This window comes from Cebus imitator, unplaced genomic scaffold, assembly GCF_001604975.1.
Source record: "Cebus imitator isolate Cc_AM_T3 unplaced genomic scaffold, Cebus_imitator-1.0 Scaffold134, whole genome shotgun sequence".
Taxonomy (NCBI): Eukaryota; Metazoa; Chordata; class Mammalia; order Primates; family Cebidae; genus Cebus; species Cebus imitator.
Window position 1 is genome coordinate 2,520,613 of NW_016107449.1, and position 15,795 is coordinate 2,536,407.

Consider the following 15,795-nt stretch of genomic DNA (forward strand, 5'->3'; position numbering starts at 1 on the left):
TCACAGCAGCCAAGTCTCTGCCAATCACGGCAACCAAATCTCAGTCAATCACAGCAGCCAAGTCTCTGCCAATCACAGCAGCCAAGTCTCAGCCAATCACAGCAGTCAAGTCTCTGCCAATCATGGCAACCAAATCTCAGTCAATCACAGCAGCCAAGTCTCTGCCAATCACAGCAGCCAAGTCTCTCCCAATCATAGGATACCAACTGTTCAAACTGTGTTAAATTAGGCAAACACAGAGCTGTAATCAATCCAGCTATTTTTTCTGTACTTCACTTTTGTTTTCTGTACCTCACTTTTCTTTTTCTGTTCAGAAATATTATCTAACCATGTGGCCGTTCCAAGAATTACTCACAACCTCTTCTTGTTCTACAGGCTGCCTGACCAGTGGAGAATCACTCTTTGCTCAATTAAACTCTGTTAAATTTTATTTGTCTGAAATTTTTCTTTTAACAGAACAGATTTTCCCTTAGATCCTCCAGGGATAGCACAGCCCTGATAGCACCTTGATTTTGGGGCAGTGAAACTAATTTTGGACTTCTGGTCACCAGGACACTTAGAGAATAAACTTTTGTTGCTTTAAGTCATCAGATTTGTAGCAATTTGTTACAGTAGCTTGAGGAAATGTGTGCTAACCATGTTCTAATATCTTTTTATTCAGCAAATATGCACCAAGGGCTTGGTATGTGCCAGGAATTGGGAATCAGAAAAGATTAAAGTTTAACTTCTGCCAGTCTCCCCTAAGTAGGACAGGGAGAGCTGGGGAAAAAGATGGGGTACAGGACAGGGCATGTGGACCCGAACTAAAGTGGCTCTGGGTAAGAGTCCATAGCTACTATTATTGTAAGAAAGAGTCATCACCTATGTTAGCATCAGAAATCTGAGTGTGAGCTCTAATTCTGCACCCAGTAGCTGTGTGACTGCAGAAGTCATTTAATTCCACTTGGGTGCACTTATTTTATCTGAAAAACGATGATGATGGTATCTGCCTCTGTGGAGTTTTAAGATTATTGCATGAAGAGACCAACAACACAATGAAGACAATGTGTCAACTAACAGGCAAAACATCCAGCTAGCATCAAAATGGCAGGATCAAATTCACACATAAAAATATTAACGCTAAATGTAAATGGGCTAACTGCCCCAATCAAAAGACATAGACTAGTAAATTGGATAAAAAGTCAAAACCTATAGGTGTGCTGTATTCAGCAAACCCATCTCACATGCAAGGACACACATAGGCGCAAAATAAAGGGATGGAGGAAGATTTATCAAGCAAATGGAGAGCAAAAAGAAAGTAGGAGTTGCAATCCTAGTCTCTGATAAAATGGACTTTCAAACGACAAAGATCAAAAGGAACAAAGAAGGACATTACGTAATGGTAAGAGGATCAATGCATCTAGAAGAACTAATGATCCTAAATATATATACACCCAGGTACATAAAGCAAGTTCTTAATGAACTACAAAGAGACTTAAACTCCCACACAATAATAGTGGGAGACTTTAACACTCCACTGTCAATATTAGACAGATCAACAAGACAGAAAATTCACAAGGATTTCCAGGAGTTGAGCTCAGATCTGGACCAAGAGGACCTAATAGACATCTACAGAAATCTCCACCCCAAATCCACAGAATATACATTCTTCTCACCACCACATGGCACCTGCTCTAAAATTGACCACGTAATTGGAAGTGAATCATTCCTCAGCAAATGCAAAAGAATGGAAATGATAACAAACAATCTCTCAGACCACAGGGTGATCAAATTAGAACTCAGAATTAAGAAACTAACTCAGAACCGCACAACTTCATGGAAACTGAACAACTAGATCCTGAATGTCAACTGTATAAACAATGAAATGAAGGCAGAAATAAAGATGTTCTTTGAAACCAATGAGAACAAAGACACAACATACCAGAATCTCTGGGACACATCTAAAGCAGTGTCTAGAGGGAAATTTATAGCAATAAATGCCCACCAGAGAAGTGAGGAAAGATCTAAAATAGACATCCTATCAACAAAATTGAAAGAGCTAAAGAAGCGAGATAAAAAAAATTCAAAAACTAGTAGAAGACAAGAAATAACTAAGATCAGAGAAGAACTGAAGGAGATACAGGCACTAAAAATCCTTCAAAAAAAATCAACAAATCCAGGAGCTAGTTTTTTTTAAAAGATCAACAAAATAGACAGGTGCTAGCCAGATTAATAAAAAAGAAAAGGGAGAAGAATCAAATAGATGCAATAAAAAATGATAAAGGGGATATCACCACTGACTCCACAGAAGCAGAAACTATAATCAGAGATTACTACAAACAACTCTATGCATATAAACCAGTAAACCTGGAAGAAATGAATAAATTATTGGACACTTGCACCCTCCCAAGTCTAAACCAGGAAGAAGTTGAAACCTTGAATAGACCAATAAAAAGGGCTGAAGTTGAGGCAGCAATTAACAGCCTACCAACCAAAAAAAGTCTAGGTCCAGATGGGTTCACAGCCGAATTCTACCAGAAGTACAAAGAGGAGCTGATACCATCACTTCCAAACTATTCCAAACAATACAAAAAGAGGGAATCCTTCCCAAATGATTTTATGAGACTAACATCATCCGGATATCAAAATCCAGCAAAGACTCAACAAAAAGGAAAACTCAGGCCAATATCCATGATGAACATAGATGCAAAAATCTTTAATAAAATACTGCCAAACCGATTGCAACATCACATCAAAAAGTTTATCCATCATGATCAAATAGGCTTCATTCCAGGGATGCAAGTCTATAAAAGTAATCCACCACATAAACAGAACCAAAGACAAAAACCACAGGATTATCTCAATAGATGCAGAGAAGGCCTTCAACAAAATTCAACAGCACTCTATGCTAAAAACTTTCAATAAACTAGATATCAACGGAACATATCTCAAAATAATAAAATATATTTATGACAAATCTATAGCCAATATCATACTGAATGGGCAAAAACTGGAAGCATTCCCTTTGAAATCTGGCACTAGACAAGGATGCTGTCTCTCACCACTCCTATCCAATATAGCATTGGAAGTTCTAGCAAGAGCAATTAGGCAAGAAAAAAAAAGCGTATTTAATCAGGAAAAGAGGAAGTCAAATTGTCTCTATTTGCAGATGACATGATTGTATATTTAGAAGACCCCATCATCTCAGCCCAAAATTCCCTTAAACTGATAAGCAACTTCAGCAAAGTCTCAGGGTACAAAATCAATATGCAGAAATCACAAGCATTTCTATACACCAATAACAGACTAACAGAGGGCCAAATCATGAGCAAACTGCCATTCACAATTGCTACAAAGAGAATAAAATACCTGGGAATACAATTAACAAAGTATGTAAAGGACTTCTTCAAGGAGAACTACAAACCACTGCTCAAGGAAATAAGAGAGGACATAAACAAATGGAGAAACATCCCATGTTATGGTTAGGATCAATGTCTTGAAAATGGTCATACTGCCCAAAATAATCTATAGATTCAACACTATGCCCATCAAGCTACCAATGACCTTCTTCACAGAACTGGAAAAAAACACCTTAAACTTCATATGGAACCAAAAGAGATCCTGCATAGCCAAAACAATCCTAAGCAAAAAGAACAAAGCTAGAGGCATCATATTACCTGATTTCAAATTATACTGCAAAGTTACAGTAATCAAAACAGCATGGTATTTGTACCATAACGGACATATAGACAATGGAACAGTACAGAGGCTTTGGAGGCAACACCACACATCTACAACCATCTAATCTTTGACAAATCTGACAAAAACAAGCAATGGGGAAAGGATTCACTGTTTAATGAATGGTGGGAAAACTGGTTAGCAGTGTGCAGAAAGCAGAAACTGGACCCCTTCCTGACACCTTACACTAAAATTAACTCCAGATGGATTAAAGACTTAAACATAAGACCTAACACCATAAAAACCCTAGAAGAAAACCTAGGCAAAACCATTCAGGATGTAGGCATAGGCAAGGACTTCATGACTGAAACACCAAAAGCATTGACAACAAAAGCCAAAATAGACAAATGGGACCTAATTAAACTCCAGAGCTTCTATACAGCAAAAGAAGTGATCATTAGAGTGAACTGGCAAACAACAGAATGGGAAAAAATTTTTGCAATCTACCCATCTGACAAAGGGCTAATATCCAGAATATATAAAGAACTAAAGCAGATTTACAAGAAAAAAACAACCAAACCCATTCAAAAGTAGGAGAAGGATATGAACAGACATTTTTCAAAAGAATACATATATGAGGCCAACAAACATGAAAAAATGCTCATCATCACTGATTATTAAAGAAATGCAAATCAAAACCACTTTGAGGTATCACGTCACACCAGTTAGAATGGCGATCATTAAAAAATCTGGAGACAATAGATGCAGGAGAGGATGTGGAGGAATAGGAACACTTTTACACTGTTGGTGGGAGTGTAAACTAGTTCACCTATTGTGGAAGACAGTGCTTCCTCAAGGACCTAGAAATAGAAATTCCATTTGACCAACCAATCCCATGACTGGATATATATCAAAAGTATTATATATCGTTCTATTATAAAGACACATGGACACTTATGTTCATAGCTTCACTGTTTACAATAGCAAAGACCTGTAGCCAACCCAAATGCCCATTGACAATAGACTGGGCAAGGAAAATGTGGCATATACACACCATGGAATGCTATGCAGCCATAAAAAATGATGAGTTTGTGTCCTTTGTAGGGACATGGGTGAATCTGGAAACCATCATTCTTGGCAAACAGACACAAGAAGAGAAAACCAAACAGTGCATGTTCTCACTCACAGGCAGGTACTGAACAATGAGAACACATGGACACAGGGAGGGAAGCTTCACACACTGGGGTCTGTTGTGTGGGGCCAAGGGAGGGACAGTGGGGTGGTGGGGAGGTCAGGGAGTGATAACATGGGGAGAAATGCCAGAGGTAGATGACGGGGGATGGAGGAAGCAAACCACATTGCCATGTGTGTACCTATGCAACAATCCTGCATGATCTGCACTTGCACCCCAGAACCTAAAGTACAATTAAAAAAAAGAGTATTGGATGAAAGAGTGAGCCCTGATCAGGGGCTCGGACAGTGGAGATGCCCAGTGAACAGGATGCTTGGAGTGTCCAAATCCACAGAGTGTGACTGTAGCCTCTATATATGTAATTGGACAGGAGCAAGGGAACCTTATTACCTCTAAATCCCATTGAACTGGAATATTTACTGTCAGTCATTTAGTTTTCATCAAGTTCCTTTTTGGAATCCAAAGTCCTAGGAGATGTTATACCTCTGTCAATAGCATCTTAAGCATGAAAATTTAGTAGCTATTTTCCCAGCTATAAGCAGAAAGCCTTGAGCACTTCCAATTAATCAGACAGTTAATATTGAAGACATGACTCAAGGGCGGGACAGACTGAAGGCATGCACTGACCTATGCAACATCCCAGTTGCTAGCAGTGAGTCCTCCGCCCTTAATAATAGGGTTAGGTTCTCCAGAGTATACTGTTATAGACAAGTGTTGAAGGAATGCATCCTCAAAAAAATCCAGTTTTCCTATCACTGTGTTTAGTTGGGATGGCCAAGAAAATCATCTGTCTTTGGATGCTGTGGGTTAAGAACAAAATAATGACAGGAAAGGAAAGTGAGGGCCCTAGCCGGGGTCAGAAAATTTTCCATCAGGATTGATAGTGGCAACTGTTGGAGAAGAGGAGAAAGAATCTTTTTAGAAATGGTGGACAATCATTCGCATCCCGCTTATAAGTGCTTTTAGAGGCTGAAAGGTTGGGAGTGTGTCAGAGCCAAGGAGATAAACCTTCCCCAGCAACAGACGGCTCTGAATGTGTTTGTGTCACATTGCTGCTGCACGGAAGTCTTCCTGTGATGTGTGCTGGACCCAAAAACACCATGGCTGTTGTTCAGACAAATATTTAACATGCAGCACACATCCCCAGGCTGCATGCCCATGGTAGGGGTACCCACGCACGGCCCCAGAGATCATAGAAGGTGTTTACAAGATGACATTTCTACTCTGATCTCTGGTCCCCAGAACTGTGTAAGACACTATGTTGCCCAGAATTATACCCTAGGTGTCTACAGTTGCGCTCTGGGATTAGAGAGGTTGTCATGGTTACTCAGGTCCAGGAAGCAATACCTGGAGCCACCTCTGAAGGTTATTCATCAGGAAAAGTGGGGTGAAGTCTCCAGCCAAAAATTCAGCTCTCATAAAACTCTCCTGACCCCAGGAAGCCATGGTCAAGAGAGCAGGACCGGGTTACCAAGGAAACAAGTTGGTGGTAAGAATCATAAGCATAGGGGGGAATTCTGAGACCCAAATCTTCACCATGCAAACTGGCTGATGTGCAGAAAGCCTTCTGGTGGATCAAGACTCAGACTACATCAGGACAGGCCAGCATTCTGCAAACGTTCCACCACATCCTCTCGCATGTCCACTGCAGGCATCTTTAGTCACTCAATCTTGCCTTCTTGGCTCAGTCTCATCCTCAGCATCCTTCTTAACACATTGCTTCGAGCAGCGGTACCCAGGAGAGCTATCCATGGTGCTGTCTCAGCCCTTGACCTCAGATTCTCCCTTGTCTGTGGCTTCAGCTTACTGCAGTTGTTTGCCAAGCCATAGCAGTTCTCGCAGCTGACTCTGCCTTTGCCCAGCTCTTTCTGTGCTGCCTCAGCAGCTCCTGGCTTGCCCTGCCTGGTGTGAACCCTTCCTCTGGGTTGCTCAGACCCAGTTGTCCATCTCCATCTTGACCTGTCCACCACTCCTCTTGTTAACCTCCTGCATCTGCCCTGGCTCTTTCCAGCTGCCTGACCATGTTTTCTGCTTCACGTCAGTGATGACTGCCCCTCACCTGCAATGGACACAGCCCCGTCCTTCACAAAACTCCAGTGCAAAGGATGAGAATGCCCTCATCTCTCTCCAGGCAGAAAACACAACTGAGCTGGCCACTCAAATCAGAGTTCTGACTGATTGCTTCACTGACTTGCTCAATATCACACAAAACAGTCAAACCTTATGTCACCCAGCCCTGTTCTTGGTAATCATGTGACTTTATCCCATTCGACAGGGCTTAGTGAGGCTACATGTAGGTGTCATCACCACATGGAGTCACGTGGCCAACTTTGGGAAGAATACTCTGAATTTCCCCACCTCTGCCCTGTTAACTTCTGCAGACAAGCCTGAACATTTCTCTTCACTGCTAGTCTCTATTTTGTGTGACATTGGGCTGCAAGTACCACATGGGCATCCAGGATGTTTTGATGAGCCTGTCCTTGAGTTCTTAAAAAGGACTCAGTCCGTTTTTTAACCATTTCTAGTAGAGTGGTTGCAGCTGTATGTAGCTTTAGAATTTTTTCCTATTTCTGAAATCTTCCCCCATACTTTCAAGAAACTTTTACATTCTGGAGAAACCGGAAGCTTTAAAAGATTCTGAATTCAGATGTTAGGGCCTAAAATAATCTCTTGTGGCCTCCATGTGATCAAGCTAACACAGCAACAAAGCACTTGTAGATGAAAAGAAAGTAAACGTATCCCAGGAAATAAGCTCAATGGCAAACCTGATCTAAGCTGTCCAAGACTTCAGATTCTATTGTTCAAACCCTACTCCTAAGTGATTACAATAGTAATACAAAAACTTTAAAACTGACATCGCTCCCCTAAGTGACAGGCACTGTTCTGGATTTACATATCCAGGTCATTTAAAGGTCACCATAGCTCTATGAGGTAGGTACAACAGGCGTGGGAGAAGGGCAGACTCTGCCTGGGCCCCATGGGGGAAAGGGCAAACACTGTGCCCAGGCCCCATGGGGGAGGGCAGACTCTCTGTGTCTAGGACGTCATTCAGGGAGCGAAAGTATTGGCTGAGGCAGGCTTCATGTTCATGTGATTGGTCCTAGAGCCACCTGGACTACCACATGGCACAAGATGTTGAGAAGAAGCTGCAAAATTTTTGAACGAAGTAGATTTGCTCAAATATCCAAGAGGATCACACTTAGTGACTTTTGTCTAATGGTGGGTGAGGGACCGTTCCTGACTGTGTTGAAGTCATACATCCAAGGCGAGGGCGAAGCATCTAAAATTCTTACTGGGGAGTCAGGTTAGATCGGAAGGCACAGTGCCCCCCAACCCTGGCGGACCTCTGTGTTTATGGGGAGCTTCCAGTGGCCGTGTCCTGCTTCACATTGAAGGAGCCACGTGATCCTTCTCTCCTTTGAGGCTCCAACACTTAAGAAAGTCCTGCTCCATGGGGTTGGCTTACATCACGGAAGGGAGGTTTGTGGATGCCTTAAGCTGCCACTCCCTGATGACATTGGGTGCTCTTTTCTCCATGAGTGTGTGGTGATTATACTAAGTTTGTATTAAATTTTCACCTGCGATTGCCCAGCCAAGCAGTAGGGTTTGAAATGTGATGCCTTCATGTTTCACAGGCCATTGGAGCCCTCTCTTGAGCACAGCTCAAATACTGCCAGTCAAACTTGCCCTCTGAAATCCCAGACAGCATTGAAGAAGGTTGCCCAACAGCGGGGCACTCTGTTCGCTTCTGCTTGCAGGTTTCCCTGGCCTGGGGCCCTTCCACACGGGGCTCTCACCTCCCTTAAAGATCTGGCCTTCACACTCACGCACAGGCCTGGGAGACAGTTGCTGAACCTCTCAGGACCTCACTTCTCTGATCTTAGAAATGGGCAGAAAATGAATGTGTGTGAATCTCTGGCCGCTGGTGGTTTGCAGATGGCAGGGTCCACTGATGTGGGTTCCTGCTCTGTGCAGAGCAAGTACAGGAGGAAGCATGGCTTTTATTCTTGGCTTGATTTTTCTTGGAGTCCTCCCAGACAAGGATTCCTCTCAGAGCACTTCGTGAGTGTGCTCTCACCTCTAGCTCCTTTCCCTCAGCTTTCCAACACCCGCCCTGGCAGGTCCTCTTCTCCTCCTCTAGCCAGTGCGTGGTCCTGGGAGGCACAGCTAATTCTCATTTTGGGATCAAACAAGCCACTGGGGAGCACAACCTATGGGGCTGTAGTGAGATTTAGATCTGATCTAGTCCTGAATTGTGAGTGCACCTCTGAGCCACGGAGTGAGCAAGCCGCCAGAGCTCTCTGCCTCCAACCAGTGTGTTGGACTTGCTGGTCTCCAGAATCTAGGGTCCTGTGATGTTCTCTCCCCGCCTCCCTTCCTCCTTTCTCCCCCTGCCCATCCTCTTCTCCTTCTCTCTTTTTTTCTTCCATCCTCTCCTTTCCTCTCTTTTGTCCTTCCTCCTTCTCTCTCCCCTTCTTCTCTTCCTGCTTCCTCTCCCCATTCCCTCCCTCTCTCTTTCTTCTCTTTCTTTCCTGCCCCCTGTCTGTGCCCAGCTCCATGAAATGAGACTGGGTGCCATTTCAACCAGCATGCCACAGGCTGGTTGTGTTCTGTGATTTGATTAGGAGGTAATTCATCTTTGTGTTCGTCAGTCCTGAGAGGCTGCATGCTGTGGCGTGCCTGAATCTGAATGCGTCTTTCTCCCCGCCTGCTACCGCCACCTCCCGCCACTATCCTTTCCTGGTGCACTGACATCCTACAGACTTCTTCACTTCCATCTGAGCCTGCCAGTCATTCCGTGTGCCTCACAGCTGTCAACATGATTTATAGAAATTGCAATTAGATCCCTTTCTTTCCTTGGCAGAAACCAAGGGCTGACCACCTCCCCGCACCCCCCAAAAAAGGCCTAAGGCCTTTCTCTGTTTCAACCTGACCCCTGATTCCTTCCAGTTTTACAGTCAAAGAAACTCTAAACCAAAGAGGCAATATCACTTTCAAGTCTAATTTGTCAATATGAAAATCAGTAAGTCCTTTGACAATGACAGGCCACACCAATAAAAAAAAGAGAGAGACAGAGATTTAGAAAAAAAATATTGATGGACATTAAGAAACACTTAAAGCCTGTTGAAATGTCAGAACCCTTGGAAAGGAGGCTATATGTGATGTGAACAAGAAGGTAACTTCCTAGGGTAGAGAAAGAATTACAGAACATACTCCTTAAGTGGTACAGGTGGAATTGTCAATGTTACTGAAATTGGCTTTGAGGGAATAAAAAGAACTGAGATTGAATAACTCCCTATTAGACACAGTTTTTAAAAAAATCTGATTATGAGTTGCAGGCAGCTCTCTCTGTGTTGAAATGTCCCCAAGTGCCTCTGTCTTGTGGAAGGGCAGTTACTTTGGGCATCTCTCCTTGGAAACTCATGTGCCAAGTGCTGAGAACTCAAAGCCCAGGTTCCATCCATCTGTGGTTTCCCAGAGGCTGGGTATTCAGGGACAACAGCTGGAAATCATTAGGTTCTCAAAAGAGAGCTGACCATAAAATTGTAGGCCACAGTTAATTATTCTAACACTTAATTGCATGCAAAACCATACCATTTCTTGGACATGTTCTCATGCACAAATCCCTGCCCAGATAAGACTGAATTTCTAAATGGGCAGAAAAACGAATGTCTGCACACCACACCAAGAGGCAGTCCTGTGACGTGTGGGACAGCGACCCTGGAACCTGATCCTGACCCTGCTCCTCATCAGCTCTGGGACCCGGCACTTGTTCTTCCTCTCCCCAGCCCGAGTGTCCTCACTGTCATGGGCAGGCTACTCTTTCGATCCTATTGCCTCTTTCCTAAAAATGATTTGCAGAATGTATAGGATAAACACATGACAAGATAAAAATAAATACACAACTAGACAGAGTTAGAAGGATGGAAGAGAAAGGCAGCAGCGTTGGAAATGAGGTTGATGTAAAAAATAAAACAAAAACAGATGGAATCAAGTCAATACTTTGCTAGAAGCAAGTCACCAGTTTTGGACTTGATTTCCCCTGTAATCTATGCAAAGAGAAAGGCAATAAACGGTGAGGGGTAGCCCAAAGCCACCCACTGGTAGTTTAACAATACCACTCCAGGGCTGTCTCCCTTCCCTGGGTCACTTCTGCACCACCCACCTAGGATCTGATGGAGGCTTGAGTGGGATTGTCACTCAGCCTGCTGACCTGCAGCCAGTTCACTAACGCACATGGCAGGCTCGGCGCACCGGCTCCTGCAGCTGCTCTTCAGCTCTGATGCCGTAACCCCAAAATGGAAAATGTTAATGTCATATAACTTTCTTAAAAACTGCAGGTTACTTGTGGTTCTAGGTGTGGTGCTCTAGGCTCAGTGTGGATGGTGTGAACGTTTCAACCCACCTCTCTGACCTCAGGAGCTTAAACATCTGTTCGTGAAATCAGGTCACAGCACTCCTGATTCGTAGTGGTGATATGCTGTCCTAGAGTGGGTCTTTAGAAAAGCTACAGACAGTATGATGCCACGGAGGCCAATGAGTAGAAAGTGTGACAGTACGTGGGTTGGTCCCCGGTGTTGGATGCAGGAGGATGGTCAGAGAGTAAATGATGTGAGTGCCCACTGGCCGGATGCTCAGCTGCCTGCAGGGTTCGCAGTCAGTGCCACACCCATATCCTCAGGCCCTGTGCCAGCTCAGACCCCGGACACAACAATATTTAAATACATACTTTGCTAAAATACGTATGCTAAAAGTAATCCAATTGTAATGTGTCATTCTGAGGGCTATTTCCTTTTTTATGTTATTAGGAGAGGGGGAGGGATTTTCTTTTGTAGACATTTGGTGAACATCTTCACATGGTTTATATAAGTTGTTCACATGCTTTGTGTCTCTACACACTCCATATCTCTTTGTTCTGATTCAATGGCCACCAATAATCCTTTTCGATTCTTTGTTGGCATCTCAGATGCTCTGATTCTGAGATGGAGATGCCCACTAGGGAATAAGTATTGTTCTGGTTGAAGATTTAGAGCATCTATGGAGGCTAGTGAAAGAGCCTGGACTTGGGGCTCAGCCCTGTTTGCCCACTCCAGAACCTGGGCAATTAGCCTTCCAAGCGCTAGTTTCCCCAACGGTAAAGTGGGGTAAACATTATCATCCTCAATCTTGAGTTGTTTTGACAATCAAGCCAAAAAAGAACATTATTCTGGTCTCTGGTACATAATAAGGGCTCAGTAAATTGAAACGGCATTGTCATGTATACATGAGGATTTTATAAATGTCAATAGTCTAAGTCATCACTTTTGACGATGATTAAGCTTGCTTTTGAATTTAGAGCCAACAGAAGAGCTACAGAAAAATCAATCTAAAGGTACAGTAAAGGAAGAAAAACAAAACAAAACAAAAACCTCAGAAACCACAAAGAATGAAACAAGAAAGCTTGGATGGACTTTTCATGTACAAGCAATGATATTTAGCAGCCTCTGTCATGGTCCTTCATACCGTCTTATCACTCGCTGTTTTCCGGCACCCCGACCCAACAGCTTCTCAGTGCAAGCATCTGTGAATCTGCTGGATGGGTTTTTCTTGTGTAAAGTTGGCATAGGGTATGAGCTGAACAGGAGGAGAGTTCAGTGCAATTAACGCCCCAGGAGCAGACTCCATCCAATGACATAGAGTCTAGATAAACACCGCCACGGTCTCCTCCCGCAGTTGGGTCAACACGGAGGCATCTTCTATGCCATCTCCCACAGGACCTGGCTAAATCAAACCCTACATGCTGAGCGTGGTCAACTGATTATTAACACACCTGGCCTGGCTTTCTCCCCTGCCCTGACTCAGTTCCCACTCCCCAGCAGAGCGGCTTGCTGGGACTACTTCCCAAATTAACAACTGTACCCCAATCCTTGTCTGAATCTGCTTTTGAGGGAACCACAGTAAGAGAGATAATTTGTTCAGTAAAAATATTTCAATTGGTCGGGCATGGTGGCTCACGCCTGTGATCCAAGCACTTTGGGAGGCTGAGGTGGGAGGATCATGAGGTCAGGAGATTGAGACCATCCTGGCTAACATAGTGAAAGCCCATCTCTACTAAAAATACAAAAAAATTAGCTGGGTGTGGTGGCTCTCACCTGTAGTCCCAGCTACTCAGGAGGCTGAGGCAGGAGAATCACTTGAACTCAGGAGGTGGAGGTTGCAGTAAGCTGAAATCACTGCACTGCACTCCAGTCTGGGTGACAGAGCAAGCCTCCATTAAAAAAAAATAGTATATATATATGTATATAAAACGTAAAAATATATATAGTGTAAGCATGCCAGCCATGCTCTCCTCTAAAGGGTAGTATAAATATATATTTATATTTCAGATGACCACTATACATCTGCATTGAAATAAAGAAATGCTTTTTTTCCACTCAAACAGAAAAAATGACTTCTCAGGGATGGGTTTTGCATATGATTAAGATCACGGCTATAGCAGAGCAACTCTGCTCAAATTCATAGTTTATAGCACACCACTGCAGAAATATTAGAATACCCAGTGTAAGACATTCAGCAGAATGCTTGGTATAGAATAATTCTTATGGATTTGTAAATCACCTTCATAGAGGTATACTTTGCATAAAATAAATGTAAGTGCAGTTTGATGAGTTTTAACATATGCATACACCCGTGTAACCACTGCGCCAATAAAGGCATTTCCACAACCTCACAAAGTGCTTTTGCTTCTTGGCTGTCAATATTCACCCACTTCTGCCTCAGGCACGCACTGACCTGCTCTCTATTACCACAGTTTAATGAATTTCAATTTTAAAATATTAAAGGTTGTATTCAGTCAAATAGATAATAATGGTGTTTGGGGGATATAATTTACTTCACTACGCTCTGTCACTTCTTTATCAAAATCATTTGGATTCATCACTTCTATGAGTAATGAAGAGAGAGAGTCAGCGTCAGAATTGCTGGGTTTCTTCTGACTCTTGTATGCATGAGGTGAGAGGTGGAATAGGAGGACAAATAAAAAGTAAGGTTAATTTGAAATTTGGAATGACCTCTGCTGTAAAACTTCCAGAAAAACAAATCTGAGACTCATTCATTAAATTAGGGAAAGCACCTTCAACTGTAATTCGATCTTTATTTTAGTTTCTTGGAATTTTGCCAGTCACCTTGAATTATGGCCAGATCTGTAGCTCTTATTCGGGTAAGCTCCAGGAAGCAGGATCCACAAGAGTTGCACTAGCTGTTCATCAAGCCAGTCTATTGCTCAGTAAATATTGATGGAGTTGCCTTCTGTGCACTAAGGGCTGTCCCATATTCTGACAGACAGAGGAGACACCTCTTCATGGACAGTACATGTCTGTGTAGACACGTACTAGCAAGTCAGCACACAGCGGAGCAAGGGAAAAGCAGAGGTTGCAGAGAGAATCTGGTCTGCATTCTCTTACACAGGCCAGAAACAGGAGGCTTGCTGCTGCCTGTGTAAGTTGCCTCAAAGCTGATTCTGAATGACACAAAATGAGCTAGAAGGACACAGATTGGGGGAAATCATGGCAAACAGAAAGCATTGTTTGTGCAAAGGCCCTGAGACCTTGCACAAGGTTGCCAAACACAGACCATGGGGGTCAGGAGATGGGTGTTCAGGTAGAGGCCCATATCTCAGGGGGAGAGGGGTTAGAATCCATTTTATATTCCATGGAAAGCCATTAGTGGATTCCAGACTGATTACAATTTTCAAAACTTTACTCTGAATGTCGACGTGTGATTAGGTTGTAGAGGAGCAAGAAGCAGAAGCAGAATTCACTCGGTCACCCAAGCGAGAGATGATGATGTCTTGGGTCCATGGTGCAGATCCAGCGGCCAGCTTCACATCAATTTGGAAGACGAAGTGAGTAGGATTTACTGACATCAAAGTTATCTCAAGAATAGCAACCACAGTTTGGCATATAAGGTATCTGAAGTCTAGGAAGAGGAAATCTCAGAGACATGAATTGACAATTTGTCAACATTTATATGACACCTAAAAACCGACGGAGTGGGTGAGGTCAGCCAGAGAGCACATTTAGAACAAAGGAGAAGGTGGCATTTTGTATTCCACATCTGAAAGACAAAGAAAGGTAGAGGACAGCAGGGAAGAGGAGGAGTGGCCAGGAAGATCAGAGCAAATGAAGACATCATGACATCATGGACACCAAAAAATAAAGCGTTTAAAAAATTTTAATTTGGGGAAATAAATTCCAGGAAAGATGTCTGTGCTTACTAGTGGCCACTAGTCACCAGGGACTGGTGTGAATCAGGCTGATGTCACATCAGGCAGAAAAGCGTGTTTGGGTGGCTCCCTGTGCTGCCACCTTGTTCTCAGCCTTGCAGGCCCCGTGTTGCTCCACCCTCCCGGCCCTGTTCAGGTTTTCTGCTTTGCACATAGAGCACATGCTTCCATTTCAACATTTGCTCGTTTTTCTCATTTGATTTCTTGCTTGTATCTCTGGAAAAATGAGATTTGGCATAGTTAGCATGCAGCAAATGTTTAATTGGCTTCATGATCTCCTGGTGTAGCACTCGGGTTTAGTTGAAGAAATCTCCAGTCCCAGTGCATGCACTTGTTGGGAGAAAATTTCCTGGTCAGCCAATAGTCATTCATGTTTCATTTTACATATTTGCTCTTAAGAAGACATTCTCTTATGCAGGCCAGAAACAAAGAAATATGGGAAATCACAGGAGAATGTTTTTTGGAAATGGTGCTGATTAGGACATATGGTATCATTCTTAACCCTGGATTATTTTCCTCCTGCATTTGCATTTTCCTCTCTAGAGCTAATCTCTTTCAGTATTTTCTTAAAACTTACTTAGGCTAAATAGTAAATGCTGATTAAGAAAAGGGTTGTTTTTGTTTTTGTTTTCTTTCCTGTTTTTTTTTTTTTTTTTTTTTTTTTTTTTTTTTTTTTTTTTTT